This window comes from Struthio camelus, chromosome Z (assembly GCF_040807025.1).
Source record: "Struthio camelus isolate bStrCam1 chromosome Z, bStrCam1.hap1, whole genome shotgun sequence".
Taxonomy (NCBI): domain Eukaryota; kingdom Metazoa; phylum Chordata; class Aves; order Struthioniformes; family Struthionidae; genus Struthio; species Struthio camelus.
In genome coordinates, this window is record NC_090982.1 from 39,746,959 (window position 1) to 39,757,015 (window position 10,057).

Sequence of the window (10,057 nt, forward strand, 5' to 3'; positions counted from 1 at the left end):
AAACACAGAACAATTTTCACACAAAGAAACTAAATTGGCTCAGACGCTTCAGCTGGAAAAGAAACAATTCAGGAGAAAGGTGATGGACAGATATCTGTGAAACCATCGGTATTACCGAAGGTGAAAATGCAATAATTCCCCGCTCTCATAATACCAGGAATAGGGTTCATTCCGTAGAACTAGCAGGCAATCTTTTAAAACAAACAAAAAGAAAAACTTCCTTTCTCCATACAACACATAATTAAAATTATAACGCTAATTGGAACAGGAGACTGTGAAGGCCTCAAGTGCAAATGGATGCAAAGAGGGATTTGACAAATTCACAGAGCTAGGTTACTCAGGGGCTGTAAAAAATGAGGGCCTTGATGCAACTTCCAACTCAGGGAATCTCTAACGCCTGGACTGTCAGAAGCTAGGACCTACATGTAGTAGGGATGCTACAGTATCCCAGTCCCAAGCACCGCCTACTGACTGCCGCTGACTACTGGGCTGGACAGACCCTACATTTGACCTGGTACAGTCCTTTTTATTTCTTTATGTGCCTCCAGACAAAACATGATCCTAATTTTCTTTTCTAAAACACAGAATGACGTTGCTTAAGATAAAATGTGGTAACAACTTCAACCTTGTTACATACTGTTTCTCTAATGAAGAAGCCAACCTAATAAAACCTAATAAAAGCAAAGGAGCAGTGTATATAATCATTGTACTGTTTATAAGGAATAACCTTCTTTTTCACATTTTAATTGGAACAAATTGGCAAGCAGCTGCTCACAGATTCACAGATATTAATCACAGAATCCAGGCTTTCCAAACACTTCTGACAACATGTTTATTATCTTTTCTTTCACCATTTTAATATTAAAAAAATCCCTGAAGTTAATTATGCTGTTAACAGCAACTCAAGAGCACATACAGAACTCGTATACTGTTATAGACTAGTTGAAAAAAAATGCAAGTATGGAGCCAAACATATTTTGTATAAATGAAAGGTAATCGAACAATAATAAAATGCACATATATACCAACATCTTTAGCTCATAAAACATTAAGTGATGCAAAATTCTGTAATTTCAGTAAATGCAAAATCACACAGTAATTGTAGCTACTGCTCCTGCAGAAGGAAATGCAAAAGAGAAAAATCCTCCCTTCAATAAATTGATCATATGAGGCAAATATTGACGTGCAGGTAACCACATTTAACATGGGTGGCCAAACTGGCTGTGCATTCCCAGTGTCTCCAAGATAAATACCCTACCTCTGGAGGGACTGCTGAGACTACCTTCATCCTGAATTAAGTCTGTGTCTAATGTTGATAGACTAGTTCCCTATCCCGAAAATAGCATAGAGAATACTATAAACGGATAACTCAAAAATGTCCTCATATAGAACTGTGACAGAGGACAACTCAAATGAATAGAAACTCCACCTAATCTACACTTCTTCAGCAGACCCAAAGCATTCAGTTATGAAAGTCAGACGGATTTTTTTGAGCAAGGTCGATATACGTGCAGTTGAGGCTAACCCCTGTCCATGGAGGCATGCACATTTTCCCTATCTCTACGTGTTAATTAAAGGCAAAGAGGCAGAGCTGGAGATGAAAATGTCCCAAGGGCAATGCTATGGCCAGTGGTGTTCAAGGCAATGAAGGAACTGAAAGTTTGAAGCGAATCATGGCTCTGCTACAGAAACCAGATGTGGAGGCAGCACACAGTGTGCCTGAAATTCCTTTCTGTTCATCTTTGCCACACATGGTGTATGAAACTATCGAAAATGATCTCCAGCTGCTGTGCCGAACCTCATCCACTTCCGACTGTTTTCAGCTTCAAGTTTGATAAGGCTGCATAATGGAGCACAAACGGGTGTTCATGACCCACAAGTGCTTCACAAAGCTTTCTCCTGTGAATAGTCCGCTTCCCCAAATCCTCTTCTGAACAGGGGAACCTGCTGACTCCCCCCATCTTTGCTTTGTTCATCTGGCTTAGAGGATGGGGAAGCAAGCACTGCAGACCTGTTTCTCCCCCGCTCTGCAATACTTTTCACAAAGGCTCCGTCAGATGTAGACAGCAACGGATTTATAGCTGTTTATCAGTTTCAGTACCCGTGCTGTGGAGTCATTGCAGATAAATTCTGGCTTTCCTGTATTGGTCCACCCTTCTTTATGATGAGGTGTTCTGACAGAGGGCCATCGGACAAAGGACTAATGGGTTAACACATCCATTATTCCCACAGAATTGGAGAGTCGAAACAAAATATATTCTTCCAGTCCATAAGGAGACGTAACAGCTGTAAATGGCTGTATGATTTGAAATTAGGAGGCACTGCCATCAGTCAACAATTTTACGTATTTTAAAAGGAGTATATTATTTTAAAATAGTGAGAAGAACCACATCTCTGTAAATTGTAGCCTTCAAACCTCTGGGGGTATCCAGCATACCCACCTCCTAGCAGAATAAGGAATAACATAGTAAAAGATAATGAAAAGCCAATAGAGGAAAAAAAATCAGAATATGGGAAAGTGGCAGCCCTGCACATCCTTAGCTTAAGAGCCTGTACGCATTGCAAAGGGCTTGCATTGAGAAAGAAAAGTAGGGGACTCTTTACTTCTTCTTTGGTCTTATCAAGATATGAAATTGAATTTGTCCCTTCACCAAGAATCCAACTGAGCAGGTCATTTTAGCAAGGATGAAAGCAAGCCTAATTTTAAAAGTAAACCTCCAAAGGTACATCATCACTTGTTTTCCTTGGATGACCTTTCATTTCACTATAAACTACATCTCTCACTTTACAAATTGTGACTATCACAGAGTGGAGGGGAATTCAGGAATTATGCACAGCCAGCTGGTATGTTAATTGTGTGCTGTTTATTCAACAGCAACATTAGGAATATAAAACCCTCCTTACCAGTTCTCCGAAAGCCTTTACCAATAATAACACTTATGTAAAACTTAAGGGCTGAAATGCTCTGTGTTTATGAGGGACTGGATATTATCATATTAAAATCATTACTAACCTAGTGACTGAATATTTGTTCTGAATCCTGTCAATACTCTAATGGCAGTAGTCTTGGAAACTCCACATCTGCCACAGGATTAATTACACACATAAAACATTATCATTTCCCCACATCTCCTATGAGGTGGGGAGGCTGCTAGAATGATTAATGGCCCTGTATGACATACAAAGGAATAAATGTAAATGTTACCCAGTGGATAGAAAGATCTGTTCCTGATTCATATTAGAACAGGTTGAAGGACCTTAGTGGTGCGACATTATTCTTTCAGGCCTGCAGGCAATGTTAAGAAAAAACAAATCTACAAATTCTGTAAAATTTGCTATTCAGCGAAGAGAACTCCTACCTCACACGGCATTTTGAATTAGTTTGAACATAGGAGTGTGTGTGTGCACACACACGTACAGGCATATTGAACAAGTTCTGTACTAGAGGAATGACCTCACCTGTTTATTGTAAATAGTGCTGGTTCTTCTTGGGCCAGTCTTAGATCTAGGCCATTAGAAACCTCCGGATTTTGCCTGAGGGTCACTCTTTAGGCACGGGGTTGGGGGGGATACTTTTAGTAGCACAGCAGGGAGGCACAGGTTCAGTCATGACAGAGTAGAAAGAAAATCGGAATAAATATTTCAAAGACAGTTCATTATTTACAATTAAAAACAACAGAGCGGAGTTCAAAGGTGACATACCAGCATGCAATTAAGGCCATGGTCAGACCCCAGCAAGCAATTAGGCAAGAATTATAACAAATGTAAACCGGAGATAATCTATTGATCGTGTCATTTCTTCACTGTTTATCACTTCTTTAGATGTCCTCTAAGAAAGACCCCAAGCGGTCCTCCACACTTTTGGTATTGGAATCTGAAAGACTATGTTACAAAAGCCAAGCCCTTTGCTTATCCCAAACCGTGTGTTTCTGTCCCTGCTAACTCACACTTCCTTCATTCAGACGATCGCATCCTATGCGTGGGACTGAGAGCTGCAGCTTGTGAAAGCCGTAAAGCTATTGCAAAGCTATTTGCCTTCAGCGTGAACACGTTCATCAGTCAATTAAATCTCAAACTGATTATGAAATTTACACTTGCATCAATATAAAATTATATATCCGCATCCCCAAGAGGGGCACAACTGTTGTGTGAGCCAGCAACCAACAGCCTGCAGGCTGTCCCTAACAAAGGCAGTCACAGTGGAGATGGAGGTAATTGAGGCTGATTGATATTATAATGACCTGGCAGGACAAAGAATCGAACACTTCTTTTGAGGTGTTACTGACTCCATAACTTGCCGCATTGCTCACCTTATGAAGTAAGACAAAACAACAATAAGGTTGCTAGTGATCATTTGTTTCGGGATGCACAGCTAATAGGATTAATGCAGCTTTAAGAGTTATTGCTGAGGCTGCCTGTAAGGGCAGACAGGAGGTCCACGAGGAAAAGGGAAGACGGAGGAGGTGGTTTTCTACCTCAATACTGATGGAAGAAGTAAGAGAAGATTTGCTGCCCCCTGATTATCATCCAGAGCTCTTTGGTGCACCATCCTTCTTTTTCCCACAGCCATGGGTAAGTCATGGTGGCCTCCCGGACTTCCCTTTTCTGCTAGGATGCTATAATAAGCAATGTGTGTTGCTTCCTATCCTTCAAGTTTTTCTACCAGCCCCGAAGCCTGTTCCACCAGCCTTCTACTAGTCTATTACAATGATGAGCACAGAAAAAAAGATCAGTAAAAGTCCTACAGCCTGCCTTATGGGATATCCAGTAAGTTTTCCAGAAGAGGGCAAACTGAAAGCTCTCAAAGTCTATGTCAACATTTTGGTGCTCTAACTTGAAGTCCGATCTACTTTAGTTTATCCAGTTCCTAGAAGCTTTAGGAAAAAAATTAGGTTTTTTTTTTTTTTTTTACAAAAAGGTTGCTGCCTTTCATCAAATGTCCCTATCTGAGAAATGCCTAACAATACTATAGTAGTGATGAGATGCAGACAGTGTAAACAGATTTTATAATTAGTAATAGCAGAGATGACCGATTTAAGATAAATACAACCTTCGAGATAAGCATCATGATGGTAGCAACATACATAGAGAGAACAGCTCCTGAGCTACAACATAAACAAGAAACCTTGCAATAGTATATAATGACTGCTATTATGCTAATCAGAACAATTACACTCATTGTTAAAATTTAATTAAGGTTGTCCTTTCATTCTGTATAATTATTAAAGAAGTTTGTGGGGAAGTCTAATTGCCCTATCATATAGGAACAGAGAAAGCCCCTTTGTCCAACAAACAAATTTTCTTTTAAAGCAAAAATATTACATAATAATAAATTTTCAGAAAGAGTTCAATTTCTGAAAATTATAATTAAGGTGCTGGAAGGGGAGGAACAGCTTTTGCAAACTTAAGAGGTTCTGTGCTGTTTCTACAGCTCTTATATTTTTTATTCCCATTTGGCAGAAGCATACAGGAGAGGATGACTGTCACAACCAAGTGACACGGTAACCACCACAGCTCTCTGCGAAGAAATAATCTCCCCTAGGTCAATGAAGAGACAAAAAAACTCTGCCTTCCCTCCTCCCTGACTGGATAGCAAAGTGGAATTTCTCTTGCATTCCCAAATGCCAGCTCTGCCTCAGGACGCAGATGCACCTCCCCTACATTCCAGCAAACAGCACACAGCTCCTGCTTTAGAAAAAATGGAGACAACTGGTAAGAGTTTCCAGAGAAGAGTTTAAGGTTGCTTCTTCTGACAGCGAGTTCAACGACTTTCTTTTTTTTTTTTTTCCCTCTTTCTTTTATTCTAATTTTACGGGGAAGTAATTATAATGCACAACTGTTGTATTTCTGTAAAATCTTAAATGAACACAAAGTACACATATTTTTACTCTGAGTTACCACTACTGCTAGTCCATGGCCACCTCGTTGCTAGTCTTTTCCACGCTACATTTTTACATTTGTTATCTTGTGGCAAACCACACATTTTTGGGTTGTGAAGCAATAGCCTAAGAAATTATTTTGATTAATGATGTTGACTTGTTTTTGTTGTTCTACAGTTGCAGAATTATATAGTTTCCAACATTCACATTCTTGCATGACACACAATGCGGACTAATATGTGTTTTGTGTGCAAGAAATGAAGAGCTGAAGCCTATTGGTAGCTGGAATTTTGCACGTTCCATAATGATGTTAGCTCTCCCTGCTTCTCAAACCAATATTATCCCAAAAATACAGTCCATTTTATGAGATGCATCAGATTGTACAATTTAGATAACGCAAGTCATTTGAGTCTGTTTATTGTTGAAAGTGGGAGATAAAAATAAAAAGACTTCTTTCAATATGGTTTTGGAGGCTACAGAAAGAAGTGTATTCATATTCTTCTTCTCTGAAATCTCTAGAAATTCATGAGGTTCCTAATAATCAATAAAATGTAATCCTTAAACTAATTACATTTACATAAAGCCCTCAGGTGTCTCTCTTTGCATTGCATGGTGCTTCAAAATCTGCTTGGGAATGAACCTTTGCTTCACAGTGAAGCTATGAGGCAAAGTGAAGCTAAGTTACATGTCTTTATTCTGGCTCTTTGGTGGAGGAACTACTGCATAATGGAAAACTACTGATCTTCAGGTGTCTTTTGACTGAGCTACGTAAATTTAGCTAATGTAACAAATGTAAGAAAACAATGAAGTAATTATTCCTCCTCAGCGTAAGTCTGATGCAACAGTCCAAGGAGCAAAGCAACAACAACAAGTGTGTTTATGCGTAATTATTGTGCTTTAAAACTTCCTGTGCATCAATTTAAGGCTCAACATAGCAAGTTAAAAAACACAAGGGACATCTGACTCAGTAGCCTACTCTTCTTCCACAAAACAACTAAGGATGTATGGGGCCTATTGGTTTACATCTCGCAGACTTCAAATAAGTGCCTGCCAAAATCCCATTAAGTCAATGACAATTAAGCAGCACTTAAAGTTAGCCACACTCTTTAAGTTTTTAATTTCATATGGCTATGCTTAAGCTGATGTTTAAATCTTTGCTGATGGGGTTCTTGCCGAGCAAAGGATTTTTTTCCCCACTGAGTGGTATGATACATGATGCAGCAAGGACAGGCGGGGCTCCCCGAAATACAGGCTGGGACCTAAATTCTGCACAACAGCACAGCTGCATTCGGAAACGGCAAATAAGCTGGAAAGTGAAGTTTTTCAAGGAAGGGCTCAGAACATGGGACCAATCATATTTGGTCTCTAGAAGACGACTACGTCCAGAGGAGAAGATCCATTAGTTTAATCTGCTCAGCAGAGACTCAGAAGATTTTGTGTCTTCTCCAGCTTGAACCTGAGGAAATCACTTAGTCTGGGCCTTCTAATATATTTAGGAGTCTAATTTTTGCTTATTATACCACCTACTAGATAGTTTCATAAAAGTAAGAATTAGATGCCTAAATATTTTTGCAGATTTCTGCCTCACTAAACCACAGCAAGTGTTTGCTAAATGTGGAGAATGATAATTTTTAAAAGCCGGTGGCATGGTGAGATATCTGTGTTAATGTTTGGGAGGGGATGACAAGAGGACCAGATGCTATATAGGTAGCAAGCATATGATTGGATAGGAAAATTAAGCTTTCTGAATGAAAAACTTGAAGTATACATCTGTCATTTGAAAATGCAAAAAAAAAAAATTAAAAACATTCCTTCTTTTCAGAAAATCACTTCAGGCCAAGTTTCATAACATTTTTACAGATAAAAAAGATTAAAACCGATACTTTTTTAAATCATAAAATTATTAGTTGGGCTGCTTTTTAAAAAATTATGCCTATAGTCTCATTAACACCAGACTTGCGCTTTGTTGTTTTATGTGCAATAATATCAACCAGATACAGCTTTGTGGGTGAACAAATTGAAGATACTAAGATCAGTCTGTCAGAGAACATAGGTGCTATGCATGTACTGTGTACTTCAAGACCCAATAAGTCTAGTCTGACTTCTCTTCCCCAGCTATTTGGAAGTCTTTTGATTAAAATCTTAATTAAAGAAAAATTAGGCCTCACTATTTTTATAGCCATTAAACCATGGAAAAAGGTTATATTTTAAAGGGAGCTGATAGGCCAGTGTTGCTTCCCAAACCATGTAGATAAAGTTACTCTATTTTTTTTCCCAATAGTTTTTCCATTGGCTTTTGTTTCAAAATTAATCTCTTTTTCAGGTATGCTAAATAGAAGAAAATGTATAAATTTGTTTAGCTATAAGCATTTCAAGCAGTCTGAAATCGGAAAATATTGAGCTACTTGACTGGATATTATAAACAGTACAGATGCGAGTGACGGAGATAATCAGAGATAGGAATAACTTCTGTATGAAGACACCCAGAGCAGACTGAGAAGTTCTAGAAATTGCTCTCGCAAAAAGGAAATGACTGAATGGAGAATGTGGCAAAAGCCTCTGAAATGCTGAATGTCATGGCACGAAGGATATGAAGAAATGATTCACATTTACCACAAAGTAAGAGCTAGTTGCCATCCAATGAAAACTATGACGCAGAAGGCTTAAAGCTAAAGCAAAAGGAGAAAAAAGTAGAATTTGGCAATACCACATATTTTGGATGCTGAAGTATTACTGTATGCAACATGTCTATCCAACACAGACAAATTCCTAGAAAAAAGATTCCCCGGAAGTCATACACAAAATCAGTGCTTACGTACAATGGTCCAGGTGCCTTCCCTGGATCTGGAAGCCGGGAAGGTATACTGGAGGAAAGAGTACTCCAGCTTTGCTTCTTGTACTCTTTCCCTTAGCAAACGTTACTGGCCATGATTAGTAAGAGAAAACAGGGCTAAACGGACCGTTGGTCTGGTACAATATGATCATATTCTCCTAAGCAAAGAACTCTGTTAGATTCATTTCTCTTGCAAGGTACGAAAAGAGTTTTTACAACGACGCAGAGAATTCCAGCCTGTTGCCTGAAGAAGATAAAGTCTGTTAACATCTACAAGTATAAACATCTTAATAGAATCAGAAAGCATCGTGCATTGCTAGTGAGACACACAGCTAACAAAGAGGCATCGAATGTATGACTTTTCAGCTGAGTTGACTTTTACATCTCCCTCTAGGCCCTGAGTTTTAAGCTGAAACATTCTTCTGAGATCCTTTCAGTTCTCATATGTGAGCACTCGGTTCCACAACAGCTACGAACACACAAATCCATCTGCAGCTCTCTGTTTTGTTACAGAATGGTTTTGTATAAGCTGTGCTGGCATGGGAGTCCAAAAGAACAGTGAGCTGAAAATGAATGATTCCTAACTCGCCCAGACTGGAAATACAAAGATATCTTACAAGCCTCTTATAGGGAGGATATGTCTTTGATCCCGAACGCTGTTTTCTAAAGTAATTCTTGGGGCATAGCATGGCTTATCTTTTGTTATGTTTACACAGTTTCTCATACAATGACGCCCTGACCTGGTTGAAGCCTCCACGTCTTACCACGGTAAAAAATGATCAAATCAACACAATAATGATATTGATCATTCTTCGTTAGTCTCATGAAACAGTCAACTCCTCAAAAAAAGGTTATATGCTAATCATGATTATTAGCTAAATATATTGCTTTTTTTTAAAAAAAAAAAAAAGCAAGGCTATCAATACCCAGATTTTAAATCTATCTTCTAAGCCCAGCTAGGAGGGATTTTGCTTTCTTGAATGCAATGTACACATATAAGTTTATGTTTTAAGTCACATTACAGCCTAACTAAATGCACTAAAACTTCTTATCCATCCATCAAAAGAGTCCTATTGACTTTCAAATGACTGTTACTTCCCTTTGTAGATAGATTGTATACACAGCTTGAGAGTGACGTGTGTGTGTCATGACACCTAATAAAAAAAGAAAAATAAATGAAGTAAAATGCTTCTTCCAGGTCACTGTTCACGCAGGTTGATCAGTGAAGTAACAAAATAACTATGTTGAAACAGTATTTGGAAAGCAAGGGAGGTTTACTACCATGTTTACTCCCATGTGGTATGTTAGAAATCTTAAATGCATAGCTGAAGGATGTCTGACTGCA